Raw genomic sequence first — 22,663 nt, 5'->3', positions numbered from 1 at the left:
TACCATGCAGTTGTCAGGAGGGAGGGAGCTAGAACTAGGAGACCAGACTCCTGGGAAGGGGGAAGACTGGAGGAGACAATCATGCAATGATTGTCCAGCCATTTGAGTCCTGAACTGGAATTCCAGAGAGCATGATATTCCTGCTCTTGCTTACATCGGATTGTGGCCTCGTGCTTGTACCCTGGGCAATGCTGCTGAGGTTTACCAAGGATTATGCCTGTGAGAGGTTAGAGTAGCCGGTGAACACAGCACGTGGGGGCACAACTGCTCTAAAGAATGTTTCCATCGATCAAAGCGCTTCTGGCTCCTTTTCCAAGCAGAGAGGAGCCTCAATTAAAAACCCTCTGATGTTACAAACAGCCCCATTCCGATAACGGGTCAAATCGAAACTCTAGATCTGTGCAACTTCTGATCTTTGGGGTGTTTGAGATTCAGATCCAGAGTAGGATTTCGGGTTTGGGTCCAAATTTCAATGCAGGTGAAACTACTACATTGTAGCCACTGAGCAAAAGAAAAGTTACTCTGTGCCTGGAGCCTTTTAATAAGTAAATGTTTTAAAACATGACTGCAAACTCGTTGGCTCCATCTCACAGCTCCCTCCCTGTGTGTGTGCACGCATGTATCTCATTTCACCATGCATAGTACCGGCCAGTGTCCATTGCACAGATCTGGGTAGAGGGAGGAAAGAAGGAGACAGGTTCTTCCCCCGTCCCCAATTCCCAACTCCCTTCCAGAAGTGGAGAATCTGGCAGGCCAGGGAGAGGACCCCAAACACTAGTGCTAGGCGGTGTACACCTCCTTTCAAGCCCTTCCGTGAGCAAACCGATTTAACCCATTCCCTACACCCCTTGATCTCCTCAATTATTATTTTAAAGTGTACATCATTACTGAAGACTCTATTTTAATAAAGGCATCTCCTTTGGCTGCATCTAACTTGGGCACTTGGAGTCCTTGATAACTCCTCTGTAGGAACTTGGTTCCCAGTGGTATCTAAGTGCTGCTGTCTGGGATGTCCATTGTATCTGCAGATTTGGACGCTGTCATTGCACTAAGGGGAAATAATACCTCAACACGGTGTGTGGTTTTGATGCAAGACTAGACAATTGTATTTAAGAGTCCAATAGTTTTTGATGAGTCAGTTCACACTATGAGCAGCCTAGAGCTATAAACCTCAAGGAAGCCTGGATTGTTATGATTGAATTGTAACTAGAGCGTTTGCATCACACAATCAAACATCTCTGCATTGTCACCTTTGCTCATTTGGAATGAATCACATTTTACCCTGGGATTAGCCCCATTGACTTCAATAGGACTTAGGCAGAATTTGGTTCTCTGTAATTAACCAACAGAACTTGCTTCCGGGGAGAGTTTCTGCAGTAGGGACCCCTGGGTTTGGAGTTACCACCTTAGATCAGATCAATCGTTAGCTCATCTATGACTCCCAAGGAATAACACTCCAGCTCTCTGCTGCTAGTGTTCATGGAGTAAGTAGCTAAGAAAAAGTGTAATGCAAAAGAGACTCAAACACAGAAGGATGAACATTTGGATGATAAAGGTACATGTTTTATTGGAAGATAATGTAAATAGTTCAAATACAGTCAGTAAGTGTGAAGAGCACAGAAGAGGTTTAACTCTGCACAGACACAGCGATAGCCGAACGTTTCTGGTTTTATTAATATTGTAACAAGGCTGCATCAGAGGTTAAAGCAGGAAGGATGTTTCCAGGGAATGCAGAGGGGCGAGAGCAGTGGGAACATAGGAGTAACGGTGGGTATCAAAGGGATCACATAAAACAGGAAGCGGTTTTGCTGGAAATCCGCATTATGGTTCCTGGCTCCCCTGGGAAACTCTCAAGTGACTGACATGGGAACCGGCTGAGCCCCCGGGGTTCAGAGGGTTAAGAACACTCTGAGCTCTTCAGGGACTTCTCGAAGTTCTTCCCATCGTGTGTCACCTGGCAGGTGTAGGTCTCATGGGTCTTCCACTTTGATGCATCCAGAGACAGGTAACTGCTGGCCATGAACTTGTTGTCACTCTGTTTGGATGGCTTGGTCGTCTCCACTCCAGTGGAGATCTGCTGGCCGTCAGCTTTCCAGGTGACTTGGACTGAGCCTGGGTAAAAGCTGCCCAGCAGACACACCAGTGTGGCTTTGCTCTTTGTTTTGATCTCTTCCGAGGATGGAGGGAAGAGGTGCACGGTAGGAGACGCCTTTGGCTGACCTACAAGACAAGGAGATTCAGTGTGAGGATTAAGGAGAATGATTAACATTAGCTGAATTCTAGAACGTGCCAAAGCAGAAGGAAGGAAACTATTTCAGAGCTAAATAATGTGGGTGTGATTGCCAATTTTCATTCAGTTTGAGTTTTTTTTTCCTATACGACAGTGGAGCTTGGAGTCAAACTATTGCTGTGAATAGTTATGACCAGTGTGCATATTCTCAATGACTCTAATGTTACAATGGGGCTATCTGCGTAAGGACTACTTAGATGGGTCAGAGTTGAGGATGGGGCCCTGACTCAGACCTCAGAGATGCACATGCTGAGAGCTAATCAGGGAAAACATCTGGCAGAGGCATTGCACCGAACTCGCATCAATAGCACCATGCTACAGCTGCCCCATCTGTTGAAAAATGCTTCCCTTTCAATTACTGTATCCAACTGTGAGCTCCTTCCTATGCCCTGCACTCCTGGGGCAAGCTCCCAGACATTGTGGAGACAATTATCTCCACTAGGCTACGCTGAAAACAACGTTCGAAGCTGCAGACGTTGTACTTTTGAGGGATTTTTTTTTTAAAAAAAGTTATTTCATAAAATGTTATAAAACCCACTTTTCAGCTTTTTTCTTCCACGGAGAGTTAATGGGATTTGATCAGTTTTAAATAAAGACGGGAAACTTAAGAGAGAGAGCGTGTGATCCAAAGCCCATTGAATTCAATGGAAAGACACTCATTCGTTTCAATAGGCTTTGGATCAGGCCCTAGATAACGATTTAGCCCATTAGCAATACTAACTCCATTGTCTTTAGTAGTGTGACTCTGAATTTACACTGGTGTAACTGAGATCAGAATCTAGTCCTAAGTATATAGCACATTTCACAATTCATACCCGAGTCAGTAACTAGATGCATTTTCAAAAAGTGAGTTCAAGTCTTATTTAAAAGACTTATCACTAGCAAGGCAAGAAAAAACAACCCCCCCCCCCAGAGTGTGCCATTAAAATTCAGAGTTCAGCAGAGCAAATGAAGGCAATTCCAGAGCTTCCCATAGAATCTGTTTGATGTCGTGTTCTTTGATTATTCCAGTCCAAATTGCTGCTTAAGGACATAATCCTGCAAACAGGCTAATATATTCTTAGGGAGGCTTCCTCTTTCTAAACGTCAGACTTTTAGGAACATTGTTCTGCAGGGTCTTACAGCCTTTAAGCTTCATTTTCTGTTAACCTCAGTAGTTTCCCCCTCTACAATATTGACAAGCTCTTTGTGTCTTACAGGTTTTGGGGAAACCTAAATCTGCCTAGCTCTCAAGTCCCTATTGTAGCTGGAAGCCCCAGTGCTATTGCAACCCTTCAGGAAAGTTGCCCTTTTGTTTTAATTAAGGTCCCTTAGTTTAGGCTTTGAGCATTTTGTGTTTGGCTCTGTTTGATGTTGTAACTGTTGCCAATGGTGATAGTTCAGCTGTGCAGCCCCATCCCGGGGGGGGGCAGGGGGGAAGAGGAGGTGACCCTTTGTAAATAGAACTGTCTAGCAAAGGAGGTCTAGGGCGGGAGACGGTGAGTGAGAAGACCTGGGTGCTATTTCTGACTCTGATACTGATGTGCTGTAAGACCTTGGGCAGGTCACTTCACCTCTATGCTTCACATTCCCCAACTGTGACATGAGGAATAGTAACCCCTATTGTAAAATACTCTGAGATCCTCACAAGGCACAATGGGTGAAACCCTGGTCCCACAGCAGTCAATGGCAAAACTCCGACTGCATCAGCGGGGCTGGGATTTCCTGAAATGTACTGCAGGTTTGATTAAATTCTTGTTACTGCAGAGAGTCTCTATGTTCCCCTGACTACAAGGATCCAGATGGCCCAGGCCTGTCACTAATGACTCCTTGCCATATTTCTTCTAAGTACATTTTAATATTGGAGACTGTCATAAAAGAGCCTAATATGTCTCACCCTCCCCTTGATTTCCCATGAAGCTCCCATAGGGATCAGTGGGAGATCTTCATGCAGAATAAAGGGAGAATATGTGTCAGGGGTTTCAGCAGGGGAAACCTGCAGCCGCCTGAATTAAGATGCCCCCTTTTCTCCCTTTTCCATGCCCAATCACTGTTAACGTTAACAGTGAACTCCTCCACTACATTGAGTATTGGTGGAAATCTGAACTAGAATAAAAAAGCAAACGAAGTTTTGGTTTGTCTCAGAAGCTGAGTGGCAGTTTGTCTTGGTGACACAATAGTCTTCTGAAAAACCAGACCTCCTATAAAAAAGCACAGCGTTCCCTTTCTAAGTGATTGTATCTGGGGGAGGTTTTCCTTCAAAGAAAGGAGGAAAACCAAACCCATTCCTGCTGCATAAACTAGCAGAATTCTAATTGACTGGGTCACAGTTTCCCTCCTCCCCCCCCCAAACCTTCTGTGACCCCAAAAAACCCAACCAACATCAAACAAACTAGGGCAAGGAACTTAGAAATTTCACTCATGGGAGAAACTCAATATCCATTTTTTAAAAAGACCAAATCCTTGTCTTGCGATAAATTCTGAGGCGAGAACTACAAGCCCCTTCTTAATCACAGAGTAAAAGGAAAGAAAACAATTTCAGTATGATTCATTCTACTGGAACAAAAAGATGCAAAGTTTTTAAAAACAAAACAAAACAAGTAATAAACTAGCTGGACAATAATTATAGAGGAATATTTCAGTTACTTACCAAGGACGGTTAGCTGGGTTCCTCCTCCGAAGACATTCCACAGTGACACGTGGCTGTGCAAAAACCTCCAAGCAGAAGGTGACCCCGTGGATGTGCTGAATCAGGAATTGCCAGAGATCAGGAAGACGTTCCTTTTCTCTGAGGAGACTCCTGGGTCCAATGAATGTTGATTGGGCATTAGCACAGCAGGGTGCTCCCACATGGACACCGTGCGTAGAATGAGAATGTTGCTACCTCCACCCTAATGGACGCCACCATGGATCTCTTTACGCCGCATAAAGGGAGACTATGTGCCAGAGGTTTCAGTAGGGGAATCCTGGGAAGAACCATGCTATAGTTCCAGCATTTGACACTTACCATTGATTGTTGCTGTGTCAGTGTTTCTGGAAGTGTTGTCTTCTGGGGGAAGAACACTTGGACAGAATAACAGAACATTCTGCTCTTCACCGATTCGGAGGTCTTTTGCAGATAAGATGGGCTCCTCTGTGGAGAACTTGGAGCACCTATAGACATGAACACCAAGGGCCAATTCCTGCATTGATATCCCATATAGCTTCACGGATTTCTTTTTTTTTTTTTCATGTGCCATCCTTTAGAGGATACAGCAGGTATTAGGTAGGTCAGACTCCTGGGTTTTGCAGGATTGCAACACTTAAAAATGAAGTCAGAGAACCTATGTCAAGCATTGGAGAACAAGGACAATTGACTACTGAACGCAGTATGTTGGAAACGATGTGTGAAAACTGGTACTGCATTGTTATAGTAAGTGATACCCATTCTCTGTAGCGGTCATTATTGTCTTATGGGAGAAGTTAGGATAACTGTACTATACCTTCTCTGATCTGCCTCTTCAGGAGACACCAGACCAGGGCAGAAGCGACTCCATCCCATATTCACAGGAGATGTTGCTGTGTCGGCCCTTGGCAATAGGGTATCTGGTTCAGGATACGTCTGGAGCTGTGAGACAATGACCCAGTGCTTATGGTTTATTTCCCAGGGAATAAAACCTACATCATCCTTGGTTTAGGGCCTAGCAGTCGGTTCAATACAGGTTTTCCTGACTGCTGTTGGTAGCTGAAAACCAGTTGGGAACCTCCAAGCTTTTCTGGGACTATCGAGGCTTTGTCTGTCTGGTAAACTTGAATTTACCAAGTCTTTGTACCAATACAGGCTGGTCATTTAATAATATGGCAGGATACATCAATCTGGAAGCAGCCTGTAGAATTAACTTCAGCCTGTATCTGTATTCTGATCTTTTTGCCAGTTGAACCAGGCACTCTTGTCTTAAAGATGTTGATTTCAAACTCTCAGCATTACAGAGCTCTCCTCTCCCTCCAGAGAGTCACAGGGCAGATTCAGTTCCTGGTGCCCAGTAGACTGTTCACTTGTGATGCTAACCCCCTCTCTCTCCAGGCATCAGCAACGTAGATCTTAACTGTGATCCCTCTCTCCACTCGGCTGGTTTCATCTGTCCTTCCAGAGCACTGCACCATCCCTCTGTCTGGAAATGTGAACTTCTTTCTCTCTCTGGTATCTATAGAGTCCAGCTAAGTGTCATAATTAATGTATGGGACCTGAAAGAAAAACTCATGTATTGACCAGTGAAGTCTACTTTGGGGGCAATGGTGGCCCCCTCCAGCGCTCTCCCATGCGGGGAGGTTTGCAGCCCCTCTGTGCAGCAAGCTGGTCTCCAGATGGACTGGGAGCCTCCACCCGGTCCATGCTGGCTAAACCCTGGGGTGGTTTAGGCGTAAGTCTTTATACAGATGCAGGGGAGCTCAGCTTGCTGTAAAGTGCGCAGGGAAGAATACAGAGGAGGGGCGGTGCGTGCTTTGTGTATTGGAGCACAGCAGGGGTTAGCTCTGATGAAATCATATGGCAACCTCTTTCTCAGGCAGCATATGCCCAGCTCTGCTCTTTCCCCAAGACTCTGCAGTGGGATGATGATGAGTGAATCTGTAAGACACTTTTTCCAACTCTGCATTTTAAAGCAAAGCACGGATCTCCGGGCTCCCGAACTCACCGGTGAGGAGAGCTTTTAAAAATACTTCACACCCTTTGACGTTCTCCAAGCCAGGAAGTGCCAGCTGAAGATATCCCAGAATGGAGCGCTCTGTGACCTAACAGATAACTGACATCTCATCGCAGTCATGAGTCAATTTTTAATAGTCCTGCAGTTCACCTCTAAGGGTGTGACCTATGGCACTTTGCGTGCCATACTTCTGATGCTCAAGTGCTTCCAGCTCTAGAAAACAAGGACATAGAGACCCCAATGGATGCTACGGGCCAGTCTCAATCGAGCATAACTCCACTGCAGTCAATGGCATTACGGCCAGTTTACGCTGGTATGACTGGAGAATCAGACCTCAAGTGGGTGCATGTGAAATCTGAATGTAGCAATGTTGGGGACCTGTAGAAAAACACACGTACGGACTCAGAGGGGAGACAACCCACACCTTCCCCAGGTAGAAGTTCTGGTAGACTCCATGGGGGATTTTTTTAGCTGCTCTCTGGTGGTGTCTGGTTTCTACTGGAGGACCTGGAGCCCAGGGTCTGTAAGCCCCACAGAGCCAGTGGACCAAAAACCCCTCTGCTTTCCAAACCCTAGCTGACAAATCAAGCCAATGGAAGCTAGTTGAAAATGTTTAAACTGGAATTTCCCCTGGAGTGGCACTCATCTGATGGGGAGAGAACAGCACACCTGAGCACTGCACACCACCCAGGGCATGCCCCAGAAGCAGGAAGCCAGCTACAAAACAGAAGACAGAGGGGTATTTACAGAAACTGCAGATAAACTATCCCTCTAGCTGTCTATGAATCGTAGGGCTTTCTATAGCATCTGTCACCATCGTATCAAAGGGTAACATTTTAAAAAGCACCTAAATGAATTGAGAGACACAACCCCATTTTCAAAAGTGATTTAGACACTTGGGGCCAGATTTTTAAAGGTATTTAGGTGCCTAAAGATGCAGATAGGGGCCTACTGGGATTTTCAAAAGAACCTAGGTGCCTAACGGTCATTTATTGCAATACCTTTAAAAATCTGGCCCTTAAGAGCCTCAATCCCATTGACTTAGATCTTAAGGAAGTTTGTCACTACTGAAAATAACCTCAAAGCTTCATGCAGTTTTTCAATCTATTCATCAGAGTCTCCGGGAGCTCACATTTGCATGGCAAGAGGATTGATCAATAATCATTGAGCAAAGGAATTTAATCTCTTTCCAGAGCCCGTGCATCAAGAACATTATTTTAAAAAATCAGCACAAACCAGTTGGTTCTAGCAGCCAACTCTTTCTGGTGGGCTTTCTCTCTCTCGGACCCCTTCCCTCCCATGCTTGCATTGCGAGCTCCTGAGAGCGTTGGAGAGCCATTGTCTCCTCTGTGTTCTCTACAGCACCATGTACCAGCTTAGTGCTCCACAAAACAGCAATGATCTGGGATAATTATAACTCGCAGACAGTTTGTGTGTGTGTGTGTGTTGGGATGGAGGGACAAACAGGTGCAGAGATGTCAAAAACGTGTGATGGGGAAGAAAATATCATCCTTCAAAACTCCTCTATTGGCTAGCCTCCATTTGTCGTCTTTCCTCCTTATTCCTTTTCATTGGTGGCGGCAGAGCATGAGTGGCCTGCCAGCAATGAGAGGCAGATACTGTGAGTGTTAGCTCCCACCCTGCTCTCCTCAAATATCTGGCATACAGAAATGATACCAATTTAAACCCTGTAAAGCTCATTGGCCTCCTCAATTATTGTTTTAAAGCTGACATGGCTGTGGGAGAATCAGTGTTGAAGTGTCTCTTTTGGCTGGCTGGCCCCGCACTGCTCATGGGTCCATGTTAAACGCTCTCCGTGATTTGAGTTCTCAGGTATACAAACGGTGCATGCTGGTGTCTGGGAAGGGAGGGACAGACTCCAGGGCGCCCCTCAGAGTATCCAGTCTCGCATGCTACTGATTCCCCAGCACAACTGATGGGTTTTTAATGGGGGACAAACTGTCTGGACAAGCCAATTAAAACCCAAACTGTGCAACACACCAGAATAATTAAGGACCCTGGTGCTGCACACCCCACAGAATCCAGACCATCACTAATGTTATGATTTATTTGTAAATAAACAATAAAGCATCTGAGGGATTCCAAAGAATTTACACACTTACACAGCGGGTCAAACTGGTCACCCCCTTCCCCTCTGTCTGAAACACAGCAGGTGTCACCCAGGGGCCAGCAGGACGAGTTTATTTCAGGCAGATTTCCATGTATAGCTGAACCTGCGGGGAGGCCCAGTTGGGTGGGTAGAGAGCTGTCAGCCAGGTTGGTGTTGGCAGGATATTGAAGGCCACTCTTCCAAAGAGGGGTTTGTGTCTCTACTGACCAGAAGTAGCTAGGAGCTCTGTTTGCAGCTTATCCCAGGGAACAGCCTGCAGCAGTGTGGTCCCCCTCACTCTATGGGCCAGATTTGGACACTTATTCCCCTAAGTGCTGACTTGTTCAGCCAATAGCCCATTGACTCCAATGAGGCTTCTTGAAGAATGACTAATGCTCAGGGAGAAGATGGGAGTGGAAATCTGCCCCCTGCGAGGGCAGAGGGTGACTCAATACTAACTCACAGAGCAGACTGGTCTCTGCAGGGCTAGTGACCCAGCTGAGCATTGAGCCAGCCAAGCCCTGCTGGTCTGTTGGGAGCTGCCAGGATCCCAGAACAAGCAGGGCTGGCTGCAGAGCCACGGGGGTTTGCATTACGCTCTCATGCAGCCCACGATCCCCCAGTGAATCCCTAACACAATGTGTGCTCTGGAGATAGATTTGTGCAGCAGCAATTGTCACCCCTCCCAGAAGGCTGGCTGAGAGCCAGAGTGACCAGTGTTAGGGGAGAACAGTCTCAGCTTGGGTAATGATCCCTCTGTGACATTTCTCCCCCTTCCCCTCCCCTGATCTCCGTGATATTACACGTCACTTAGCGTTACTTCTTCCTTAGCTTGTCTGAAACCCCAAAGCCACGAGATCCCTACTAAAAAGAAAACCATATTGGCTGATAAAAAGGTAAGTTTATTTTATTGGAAGAGAAGGTGAATGTTGCAATTAATACACAAGGTGTAAAAGGGACAGAAGAAGTTAAACTCTTCACAGATACAGCAATACTTGCATGTTTCTGGATTTATTAATATCCTAACAAGGCTGCATCAGAGGCTAAAGCAGGAAGGACATTTCCAGGGAATGCAGAGGGGTATGAGCAGCGGGGACATGGGAATAAAGACAGGTGTGATGAATTGGTAAAATCCCCCACCTAAAACAGGAAGCAGATTTGCTGGAAATCCACACTATAGCAGTGCTACAGGCAGATTCCGGCTCCTCTGGGGACCCCCTACAGACTGACACGGGAACCAGCTGAGCCCCCTTTGGTCAGAGGGTTAAGAACACTCTGAGCTCTTCAGGGACTTCTCGAAGCTCTTCCCATCGTGTGTCACCTGGCAGGTGTAGGTCTCATGGGTCTTCCACTGTGCTGCATCCAGAGACAGGTAACTGCTGGCCATGAACTTGTTGTCACTCTGTTTGGATGGCTTGGTCGTCTCCACTCCAGTGGAGATCTGCTGGCCGTCAGCTTTCCAAGTGACTTGGACTGAGCTTGGGTAAAAGCTGCCCAGCAGACAGACCAGTGTGGCTTTGCTCTTTGTTTTGATCTCTTCCGAGGATGGAGGGAAGAGGTGCACAGTAGGAGATGCCTTTGGCTGACCTACAAGACAAGGAGATTCAGTGTTAGAAAACCCAAATCCAGAGACTGCCAGTGCAGAATGTAAGAAATTCCAGATCTCTGCCGTGTAACAAATCCAACCTCTCATAAGCGCCGTGGGCAGGGTAATGATCTGAGATGTAAGATGTTCTTTTGGTTAAGGCACAGGACTGGGAATCAGGACGTTTGGGGTCCAATCCTCTGCACAGGACATTTGGGGTCCTTCCTTTATGAACTAGTTAGGAACTGTGTATAACTCATGCACCTGTAACAGTAACTGACTACAAACGAGAGTTTTCGGGGGGGAGGGTGTGAGGAATACAGTGTTAGTGCTAACGAGAAAAATGATTTTGTCCGAAAGTGACTAAACCATTAGGTTCCAATCTGTATGCACTGAACTGCTATTGGAAGCCATTCACAGAGGAAAGACAGTGTTCATTCTGCCTTGTGCTTCATCTTTGGAATATAAAGCATTAAACCAGCATCTAAGTATCTTCCTTGGACTACATTCTGTGTATTATTTGGGGGATATTTCTTTGGGTCTAAGCTTAGAGTTTAACTTGTCTGTTCAGGCCTTGGGGGCTGCTTCACTCGAGACACAGAGGAAACGGGGGTAATCCACATTTTTTTCTACTGGAAAAAATATTTCATAATTACAAAGAAATCACTAGGATCCAAAGCATAGGACAAGAGAGCTACATACATTAAATAGTCTTTTATAGAAAGTAGTATAAAATTCTGTACAGTTTTGGGAGAGAGGGAGTTTGTTTGTGAAGCATCCTATGGAATTCCATAGCAGGGATAAATTCTCTATTCTACCAAGTGGGTCAATAAACCCATTGTTGAATCATCATTGTCTGTCTGGGTTGGTAGGCCTCTCTGCTAAGGGTCAGATCTTCTGATTAACACCTGGGTGTGACGAACAATCTCCTACCAAACCATTGTTGCCTGTTCCTGTTGCTGAACAGCCTAGTTACCAAGTGAGCTTGTTGCTGAAATGTCTTCAGCAGCTGTAAAGTACAGAGTCCTTATGGGACCAGTCCCTGCTACAGGGCCCGATCCAGTGTGCATCTGAAAGTGCTTTGCTAGATTGGGGCCCAAGACCAGAAGAAAAGGGACCTTGCAAACTACCACACTGAGGGTTGATTTCATGGTGTAGATTCCCCTGGGCCCTAGCCTGGTGCTGTGCTGTGTAACTGCATAGAGACGGGGGGGGGGGGGGCACAATGAAGGCACTACCTGCTTAAGAAGGGATGCAAAAGTTTGGGGAATTTTTAAACTTAGTAACATTTCTGCAGCAGCAGCCTTGGTGCTGGGGCCAAATTGGGATGCCCGTCCTCACGCCAGGTTGCACCTTACTCCACAGGCGGTCAGTCCTATTACTTTAGTGGGACTGTATGAAAAGCAATGTGCTACTCGGCATGAGTAGGGCTCCCGCAGTCTGGGCCCTCATTATTTCACGCTTTATGTAGGTCAAAGCAGCCAAGGATGGTATTTGAGCTAATACTGTTAGCCCTGACTTACCGAGCCCCGGCTAAGCCAGGTCCATCAGGTCCCCAAGGCTGTTCTGTAAGTGAAGCCGGCTGGTCCAGCCAGCATCCTGATCTCTGAGCTGGCAGAATCCAGCCTCTACGAAGCCGCCTATCCTTTCAGACTGGCCAGCAACCTCGTTAGTGTGCTCCAGGCTTGAGGGACACGTTTAGTGCAACCTCTTTAAAGCCCGCTCCCCCTGCAGGCTGCTCCAGCCCCATCACGTTTAACTAACATCTTGCATAACTAAAAGTTTTGGGTGGATTTGTGTTGCATTTCCAAGCTGAATATTCAGTGGTAGCTATAGTCATCCAAGGTACTCCTGACACTGAAGATCCGTTCCATTGTAAGTCAGTCAGTGCAATTAGACTCCTCAGAGTAAGCGTAAATCAGTGTAGTCCCTTGCTAGCAAGGAAGCTACATGGATTTACACCAAATGGGGAGCTGGCCTTCGATTTTTAAAATTTGATCAGTCACTTGTCTAGCGGTAAATGAGCAGTGTGACAAATGGGGCTGGTTGAAAATGACCCATGAAAACTATTTTCAGTGGAAAATTTGATTTTCAACTGAATGAAAATTTTTGTGGGAAGTGTCTGCTTGCCTTGGAAAAATTTTTTTTGTTATTTTTTTGTTTTGTTTTTTGGTTGAAAATCCCAAAATGGAAAAAATATAAATCTTAAGACGAAAAATGTCATTAGCTTAAGTATTTTCTGTTTTCAGCTGAAAATGCTTGTTTGGGATTTTGGGTCCATTGAGATGAAAATGATTTTTTTGTTTTGCGTTTCCTGAAATTATTCACAGAAGAAAACCATATTTTCTGCCCAGCTCTCATTCCTAAGCATTTCCTTCCAACGGCCCCTGACAAATCCAATTTTAAATCACCAGGGAGCAAGGATTTTTATAGCACATGAGATGTCACGGGATTGGACACCTGTCTGCAGGATCCTGGGGTGAGTGCTGGTGGAGGTCTATTGCGGACAATGGAGCTAGGGCATTGCACGGCACCGGAGAAGCTGACCCGGGGTTTCTTTCATACACTAACTAGCACCCGGTGCTAATGAGAAATAGTTCATACCCGAAAAGAAAAAGAGGGAAAATCTTTTCCTGAAGGGGCTAAAACTAGGTCATCGTAAGTGGGGACCCTGTGGCAGAATCTCAATAGGTTTCATGGTCAAATTCAAACTTCTCTTGAGTGGGAAAAGAAAAGAAAATCCAACATGGGCCATGTACACCTGCTATGACTATCCAGAGAGACTAGACGTTCTTCCCAACACAGTGTGAAAGCCCATATATAAAGTGAGAGGAGTCCCAAGCCCAAGATGAAGACAAAGAAAGCAGGAAAAAAACCATGGAAAACGTACCATACAGCCAGGAGGAGGAAAGTTTGAGAGTAATTCAGTGACTTACCAAGGACGGTCAACTGGGTTCCTCCACCGAAGACCCCCCACAGTGACACACGGCTGTACAAAAACCTGTCCGAGTCGATGGCAGGGAGAGGTCACCTCCACTGCCCGTGAGGGGGGAAAAAGAGGTACGGGGCAATCTCCACTGGCACCCCATGGGAGTGCAGGTTTATCCTTTCTGGAGAAACTCATTGTACAATCGGAGGAGTGAAGATCCACTGGGAAGTGAAGCAATGGAGTATTCCTTGGGAGAACTCAGAATAAGGCCAAATCCTGGTCCCCGCAGACAGCCCCCATAAGAGAGCAGAAGATGGGCTTGTCGTTAAGGCAGTGGATTGGGAGTCAGGAGAGCGGCGTTCATGTCCTGGCTCTGCCACTGACTTTGTATCTTTGAGCAAGTGACACCCTCTCTGTGCCTCCATTCCCCGTCTGTAAAATGGGGGCAGCACTTCCGTGCCTCCGAGGGTGGTGTAAGGATAAGTTCTGTCGTGTCCCAGAGATGCTCAGGCACTACAGTGATGGGGGCGTGATGGTACCTAGAGGGAACCAAAGGAGCTCTGTGCTCTGGTACCGTGCTGGGTCCCACCACTACAGCGCTCCTCCAACCCCCGCACCGGCTGTGGATCTGTGCTGCTGTGCCTGGAGCCCGTGGAGAACGGGTCTGGGTGCTGGAGGGCATGTACACAACTGGACTGCGTGTTGGTCCCTCCACTGCCATTTGGCCAGGACAGGCCAATACTGGGCCGCATTCATCACTGGTGCCATTGTATTGACTTTGGTGGAATTACGTCGGGGAAAGAATGAGGCGCACGAGCTGTCGTGTATGTTACGGATGCGATAACCAAACTTAGAAAGCACGTGTCAGGAACCCCACACGCCTGGGAGCATCAGCATCCTTCTCGACCTAATTAATATACAGCATGTCCCGGTGACCCACCAATAAGTGTCAGCGAAGAGACAGATCAGACATGCCAGGGGCTGCACACGCGTGGATCGGGTGTGATCCAAACCACGTGCTGTCCTCGTCTACTCTCTGAATAGCGCAGCCTCCCTGCACCTGTCCGTGAGAAGCTAAGACATCCCCTCCCCTATTGTCCGAACGTACCTGATCGGGATCTTCAGATCGTCCAGGGGGTTGCTCTGACTCACTGGGCACAGCCCTTCTGCCAGAAGCTGCGTCATGACGTCCTGTGTTCGCTCTCAGCTGAGCCATGCAGGGGGCTGGTGAAGTCTCCACATTGGACATGCCTGAGGAAGGGCTGAAGATACATGTGCCATGAAACCGATGACCACCACGCTCTGTCTGAACCCCAGCAGTGGGTCAGGTGCAGGCATTGCTGGAAGCCCAGAGTCAAGCAAGATGCTCAGAACCTTTGGTGTTAGTAAAAGCCGTGTCCATCGCACAGCTGACATATGCTGGAAAATGCCCCAGACCCTGTTGGCACCAATACAAGGCCAGGCTGGTATTCGCCCATGTACAGTGCACAGCAGAGATCAGCACTTTCCTGAAGGGAGCCCCCAGTTGCCTTCAGAAATTAACACAGTGCCCCCAACGACAGCCATTTGCTCTGTATTTCCTAGCTGTTCTCAGCAGTAAATCCCAGCGCTGTCTCCCTGGACGGAGCTGCCATGAGACTCCCACCATTGCTGGGCTATTCCCTTCCCCTCACCTTAGGGGAGCCGCACTGGTGCCTGCTGCCCAGCAGAGTGTGGGCGTGTGGTGCCCCTCTCGCCAAAGGCAGGGCCAGTAAACGTCTAGGCTGTGAGCTGTGTCCATGCTCAGCTGGTTTCTCGTGAATTAAACCAGGGCCCTGGACCCTCCCTCTGACTGTAAACACGAACCCCCCCTTAGTGCCTGGTGTGTGTCAGCTCAGCACGGCCAGGGGCGTGAATGGTACCAGCCTAATTTCCTCATTAATGGGCCGCAGTTGAAGCCAAGGAGGTTCACGTGCTGTGTTTGACACACTAACAGACACTTACTGAAGTTGGTGGGGAAGCTCCTGTGACTTCAGTGGCTCAGGCTCAGACGCTGTGAGAATTCCCTGGGTAGGGAGGGGAGGCCTGAGCCGCTGGCAAAAGTGCTGAAGTCCCCTTGTTAGAAGTGACTTCAGCACTTTGGGCCGGAGTGTTAAAGCTATTTAAGCACCTATATGTACAGGATGGCACCTAGCGGGATTTTCAAAAGCACCTAGCTGCCAAACGCCCATTCATTTCATTGCCTTTTAAATCTGGCCCTTACACTGCTAAATCCTATTGACTTTCAGTTGAACTTAGACTTTTAATGGAGTTAGTCACTTTTGAAAACCCCTTAAATACTTCATGTAGCTTTTCAGTCCATTCATCAGTCTATTGTAGTTTACATGTGCAAGGCAACAGAGCCTTTTTGTCAATGAAGTAGTGTTAAAATCAGCGCACACCCTGAATTCGAGTAGCGAACTCCATGGCCCATGCTCGTTCTCCCTCTCATACACACGTTCTGTGTGAGCTGCTGAAAACTTCTGAGAGCCCTTGTCTCCTCTGTGTACTGCACACTCTTGGGGCTCCACAAATCATAACCTGGAATTCTTACCCTCCCACCATGTACAGACCTGTTTGTGTAGGGGGGGAATGGTGGGACAGTTGGTCTGGGGACGTTAAACATACTTTGTGAAGTTTAAGAACCCTTCATTCTTTCAAACTCAACCATATCGCAGCCTCCCTCTGCTCCCTTTCCACTTAACCCCTTCTGTAGGAGATGGCAGTGCATGACTGGCCATCCATCCACCCATCCATGTCACCCGTATTGTGAGAGGTGACAGCATGGTGGTATCTGACACATACGTGGCATATGTGATACAAACGTATCCCTTTACCTCCCTGGCCCCAGGACTGTCAGGGAATCAGGGTCTCCTTTGGCTGGTGGCCCAGCACAGCTCGGGGTCCATGATAAATGTCTTTGTGATGCAAATTCCCAGCTATACACACGGTGCATGCTGCTGTCTGGGAAGGGTGAGACAGACCCCGGAGCTCCCCTCCGAGTATCCAATCTCACATGAAACTGATTCCCCAGGACAACTATGGGGTAATTAATGGGACACAAATTGTCTGCTCTGGCCTGTCAAGGCTCAAATTGTGCAAAAGCCCAGAAGTAACAAAGGCCTGAGTGTTTCCAGAGAATCCATATCATCAGTAATGTTTTGATTTCATTTGAAAAGCATCTTGAATCTACTCATTTACACAGTTGGTCAAACTGCACATAAAGGTCACTGCCTTCCCCTCTGGCTGAAACACAGCAGGTGTGTCTCAGTGGCCAGCAGCACTTGTTTAATTCAGGCAGATTTCCATGTACAGCTGCCCCTGCTGGGAGGGCAGGTTGGGTGCGTAGGGAGCTGTCCCCCAAGTTGGTGTTTAATATCCTGCCCAATGGAACTCTTCCAAAGAGGTCCGTTGGGTCTCTACTGACCAGAAGTAGCCAGGAGCTCTATTTATAGCCTAACCCAGGGACCAACCTGCAGCAGTGTCGTGCCCCTCACTCTATGGGCCAGATTTGGACGCTTATTCCCCTGAGTCCTGAGCTGTTCAGCCAATAGCCCATTGACTGACTCTAATGAGGCTTCTTGAAGAATGACTAAAGGGAGAAAACGGGAGCCGGAATCTGCCCCCTGCGAGGGCAGAGTGTGACTCAATACTAACTCACAGAGCAGACTGGTCTCTGCAGGGCTAGTGACCCAGCTGAGCATTGAGCCAGCCTAGCCCTGCTGGTCTGTTGGGAGCTGCCAGGATCCCAGAACAAGCAGGGCTGGCTGCAGAGCCACGGGGGTTGCATTAAGCTCTCATGCAGCCCATGATCCCCAGTGATTCCCTAACACAACGTGTGCTCTGCAGAGAGATTTGTGCAGCAGCAATTGTCACCCCTCCCAGAAGGCTGGCTGAGAGCCAGAGTGACCCGTGTTAGGGGAGAACAATCACAGCTTGGGTAATGATCCCTCTGTGACATCTCTCCCCCTCCCCTGATCTCCATGATATTACACGTCACTCAGCGTTACTTCTCCCTTAGCTTGTCTGAAACCCCAAAGCCAACGAGATCCCTACTAAAAAGAAAACCATATTGGCTGATAAAAGGTAAGTTTATTTTATTGGAAGATTATGTGAATATTGCAATTAATACACAAGATGTAAAAGGGACAGAAGAAGTTAAACCCTTCAGAGTCACAGCGATAGTCAAATTTTTCCGATTTTATTAATATCGTAACAAGGCTGCATCAGAGACTAAAGCAGGAAGGACAGTTCTAGGGAATGCAGGGGGGTGAGAGCAGTGGGGACGTGGGAATAAAGACAGGTGTCATATGGATTGGTAAAATCTCCCACCTTAAAGAGGAAGGAGTTTTGCTGGAAATCAGCATTATGGGAATGCTACAGACAGATCCTGGTTCCCTTGGGGAACCCCCTACAGACTGACTCGGGAACCAGCTGAGCCCCCTGTGGTCAGAGGGTTAAGAACACTCTGAGCTCTTCAGGGACTTCTCGAAGTTCTTCCCATCGTGTGTCACCTGGCAGGTGTAGGTCTCATGAGTCTTCCACTTTGATGCATCCAGAGACAGGTAACTGCTGGCCATGAACTTGTTGTCACTCTGTTTGGATGGCTTGGTCGTCTCCACTCCAGTGGAGATCTGCTGGCCGTCAGCTTTCCAAGTGACTTGGACTGAGCCTGGGTAAAAGCTGCCCAGCAGACAGACAAGTGTGGCTTTGCTCTTTGTTTTGATCTCTTCCGAGGATGGAGGGAAGAGGTGCACGGTAGGAGATGCCTTTGGCTGACCTACAAAACAAGGAGATTCAGTGTTAGAAAACCCAAATCCAGAGACTCCCAGTGCAGAATGTAAGAAATTCCAGATCTCTGCAAAGGTGCCACAAGTACTCCTTTTTTTTTTTGCGAATACAGACTAACACGGCTGTTACTCTAAAACAGATCTCTGCAGTGTAACAAATCCAACTTCTCACAAGCACCATGGGCAGGGTAATGATCTGGGATGTAAGGTGTTCTTGTGGTTAAGGCACAGGACTGGGAATCTGGACACTTGGGGTCCATTCCTAGTTCTGCCCCAGGCTTCCTTAGTGAACCTGATGAAGTCACTTACCTCTCAGGCTATGGAAGGGGGTCACATCACTGACCTCAGCGCACGCAGGCTTTTTCTCAAGGTTTATGGTTTTTTACATATTTCTAAAGCGCTGAAACACTTGGTGGAAGGTGCTGTAGAAGTGCGAAGTATTATCAGGATTGTTTCCAAGCTCACCTTTTCATTCATTGTTGCTCAGAGAAAGGGAAATACGACTTCTGAACAGCTAGCAACCTCGGCAGTTTGCAGAGAATTCCTCCCTATTAAGTGCAAGATTTTGATACCTTTCCTCACATTGAGTAGCACCTTCCTTCTCAAATGGTGCCATTTAGTGCAGAGGAAGGTGCTACTCATTGAATTAAGTAGGAAGATATTTCCATGGTGAAAACACTCTCTCTCATTTCTCAAGAACAGACTATCTGAGAATGGGGCTATTTCTTAGGGTCTAAGCTTAGAGTTTAATTTGCCTGTTCAGGCCTTGGGGGCTGCTTCACTAGAGTCACAGAGGAATGTGGGGTAACCCACATATTTCCAAATGAAAAAAATGCTATAACAGATAATTAGAAAAAAAACAAAACAGTAGGATCCAAAGCATAGGATGGGAGAGCTACATGCATTAAATAGTGTTTTATAGAAAGTAGTATAAAATTCTGTAGTTTTGAGGTGGGGGGGGGGGAGTTTGTTTGTGAACCATCCTATGGAATTCCATAGCAGGGATAAATTCTCTATTCTGCCAAGTGGGTCGATAAACCCATTGTTGAATCATCATTGTCTGTCTGGGTCTGTAGGTCTCTCTGCTAAGGGTCAGATCTTCTGCTTAACACCTGGGTGACAAACAATCTCCTACCACAGCCTGGTTGCCTGTTCCTGTTGCTGAACAGCCTAGTTACCAAGCAAGCTTGTGTTCAGCAGCTGTAAAGTACAGACTCTTTTATGGGACCAATCCCTGCTTCAGGGCCCGATCCAGTGTGCATCTGAGTGTTTTGCTAGATTGGGGCTCAAGACCAGAGGAAAAGGGACCTTGCAAACTACCACACTGAGGGTTGATTTCATGGTGGGGGCAGAGTAGATTCCCCTGGGCCCTAACCTGGTACTATGCTGTGTAACTGCATAGAGACGGGGGGACATTGAAGGCACTACCTGCTTAAGAAGGGACGCAAAAGTTTGGGGAATTTTTAAACCCTTAGTAACATTTCTGCAGCAGCAGCCTTGGTGCTGGGGCCAAATTGGGATGCCCGTCCTCGCGCCAGGTTGCACCTTACTCCATAGGCGGTCGGTCCCATTACATTAGTGCGACTGTATGAAAAGCAATGTGCTACTCGGCATGAGTAGGGCTCCCGCAGTCTGGGCCCTAATTATTTCACGCTTTATGTAGGTCAAAGCAGCCAAGAATGGTATTTGAGCTAATACTGTCAGCCCTGACTTACTGAGCCCTGGCTAAGCCAGGTCCACTATGTCCCCTAGGCTGTTCTGTAAGTGAAGCCGGCTGGTCCAGCCAGCATCCTGATCACTGAGCTCTGAGCTTGGCAGACACACAATCCAGCCTCTATGAAGCCGTCCAGCCTTTCAGACTGGCCAGCAACCTTGCTAGTGCACAGTTAGTGCAACCTCTTTAAATCCCTTCCCCCTGCAGGCTGCTCCCACCCCACCCCATTTAACTAATATCTTGCATATCTGAAAGGTTTTGGGTGGGTTTGGGTTGCATAGCCAAACTGAAATCCAATTTTCTCCAAGGTACAATGGAGCAGATCTTCAGTGTCAGGAGTAAGTCAGTCAGTGCAATTAGACTCACTCAGGGTAAGCGTAAATCAGTGTAGTCCATTGCTCGCAAGGAAGCTACGTGGATTTACACCATGTGGGGAGCTGGCCATCTATTTTTAGAATTTGATCAGTCCCTTGTCTAGCTCCAACTGAGCAATGCTACAATAGGGTTGGTTGAAAATGACCATCAAAACCATTTTCAGTGGAAAATTGGTTTTCCACTGAATGAATATTTTTGTGGCAAGTATCTGCTTTTCTCAAAAAAAAATCATTTTTTTTGTTGAAAATCCGAAAATGGAAAAAGTGGAAATCTTAAGCCAAAACCTCTCAATAATTGAAGCATTCTCGGTTTTCAGCTGAAAATGCTTGTTTGGGATTTTGGGCCCATTGAGATGAAAATGATTTTTTTGTTTTGCTTTTTCTGAAATTATTCACAGAAGAAAACCATATTTTCTGCCCAGCTCTCATTCCTAAGCATTCCCTTCCAACGGCCCCCAACAAATCCAATTTTAAATCACCAGGGAGCAAGGATTTTTATAGCAGATGAGATGTCACGGGATTGGACACCTGTCTGCAGGATCCTGGGGTGAGTGCTGGTGGAGGTCTATTGCGGACAATGGAGCTAGGGCATTGCACGGCACCAGAGAAGCTGACCCGGGGTTTCTTTCATACACTGACTAGCACCCGGTGCTAATGAGAAATAGTTCATACCCGAAAAGAAAAAGAGGGAAAATCTTTTCCTGAAGGGGCTAAAACTAGGTCATCGTAAGTGGGGACCCAGTGGCAGAATCTCAATAGCTTTCATGGTCAAATTCAAACTTCTCTTGAGCGGGAAAAGAAAAGAAAATCCAACATGGGCCATGTACACCTGCTATGACTATCCAGAGAGACTAAACTTTCTTCCCAAGACAGTGTAAAGGTCCATATATAAAGTGAGAGGAGTCCCGAGCCCATGATGAAGGCAAAGAAAGCAGGAAAAAAAACCATGGAAAATGTACCATACAGCCAGGAGGAGGAAAATTTGAGAGCAATTCAGTGACTTACCAAGGACGGTCAGCTGGGTTCCTCCACCGAAGATCCACCACAGTGACACACGGCTGTACAAAAACCTGTCCCAGTCGATGGCAGGGAGAGGTCACCTCCACTGCCCGTGAGGGGGGAAAAAGAGGTACGGGGCAATCTCCACTGGCACCCCATGGGAGTGCAGGTTTATCCTTTCCGGAGAAACTCATTGTACAATTGGAGGAGTGAAGATCCACTGGGAAGTGAAGCAATGGAGTATTCCTTGGGAGAACTCAGAATAAGGCCAAATCCTGGTCCCCGCAGACAGCCCCCATAAGAGAGCAGAAGATGGGCTTGTCGTTAAGGCAGTGGATTGGGAGTCAGGAGAGCGGCGTTCATGTCCTGGCTCTGCCACTGACTTTGTATCTTTGAGCAAGTGACACCCTCTCTGTGCCTCCATTCCCCGTCTGTAAAATGGGGCAGCACTTCCGTGCCTCCGAGGGTGGTGTAAGGATAAGTTCTGTCGTGTCCCAGAGATGCTCAGGCACTACAGTGATGGGGGCGTGATGGTACCTAGAGGGAACCAAAGGAGCTCTGTGCTCTGGTACCATGCTGGGTCCCACCACTACAGCGCTTCTCCAACCCCCGCACCGGGTGTGGATCTGCATGCGTGTCTGTGCTGCTGTGCCTGGAGCCCGTGGAGAACAGCTCTGGGTGCTGGAGGGCATGTACACAACTGGACTGCGTGTTGGTCCCTCCACTGCCATTTGGCCAGGACAGGCCAATACTGGGCCGCATTCATTACTGGTGCCATTATATTGACTTTGGTGGAATTATGTCGGGGAAAGAATGAGGCGCACGAGCTGTCGTGTATGTTACGGATGCGATAACCAAACTTAGAAAGCACATGTCAGGAACCCCACACGCCTGGGAGCACCAGCATCCTTCTCGACCTAATTAATGTACAGCATGTCCCGGTGACCCACCAATAAGTGTCAGCGAAGAGACAGATCAGACATGCCAGGGGCTGCACACGCGTGGATCGGGTGTGATCCAAACCACGTGCTGTCCTCGTCTACTCTCTGAATAGCGCACTCCCTGCACCTGTCCGTGAGAAGCTAGGAAGTCTCCTCCCCCATTGTCCTAACGTACCTGATTGGGATCTTCAGATCGTCCAGGGGGTCGCTCTGACTCACTGAGCACAGCCCTTCTGCCAGAAGCTGCGTCAT

The 22,663-nt window shown here is 47.5% G+C and overlaps 2 pseudogenes across 2 annotated transcripts; both read right to left on the bottom strand.

Annotated features, from left to right (window-relative positions):
* Window positions 1-1,897: 1,897 nt before the first annotated feature.
* LOC311531432 (immunoglobulin lambda constant 1 pseudogene) lies at window positions 1,898-5,810 on the bottom strand (annotated as a pseudogene). Its single transcript has 3 exons — window positions 5,752-5,810; window positions 4,920-5,014; window positions 1,898-2,220 (listed from the first exon to the last, which is right to left on the bottom strand). The product of its transcript is annotated as an immunoglobulin lambda constant 1 pseudogene (transcript).
* A 12,100-nt stretch (window positions 5,811-17,910) lies between these two features.
* On the bottom strand, window positions 17,911-22,663 carry LOC311531431 (immunoglobulin lambda constant 1 pseudogene; annotated as a pseudogene). Its single transcript has 3 exons — window positions 22,587-22,663; window positions 21,477-21,541; window positions 17,911-18,373 (listed from the first exon to the last, which is right to left on the bottom strand). The product of its transcript is annotated as an immunoglobulin lambda constant 1 pseudogene (transcript).

Source organism: Lepidochelys olivacea (assembly GCF_965140295.1).
Source record: "Lepidochelys olivacea isolate rLepOli2 genome assembly, chromosome: 15".
Taxonomy (NCBI): Eukaryota; Metazoa; Chordata; order Testudines; family Cheloniidae; genus Lepidochelys; species Lepidochelys olivacea.
Note: the sequence above shows the minus strand (reverse complement) of the source record. Positions and strands in the feature narration are given on the sequence as shown.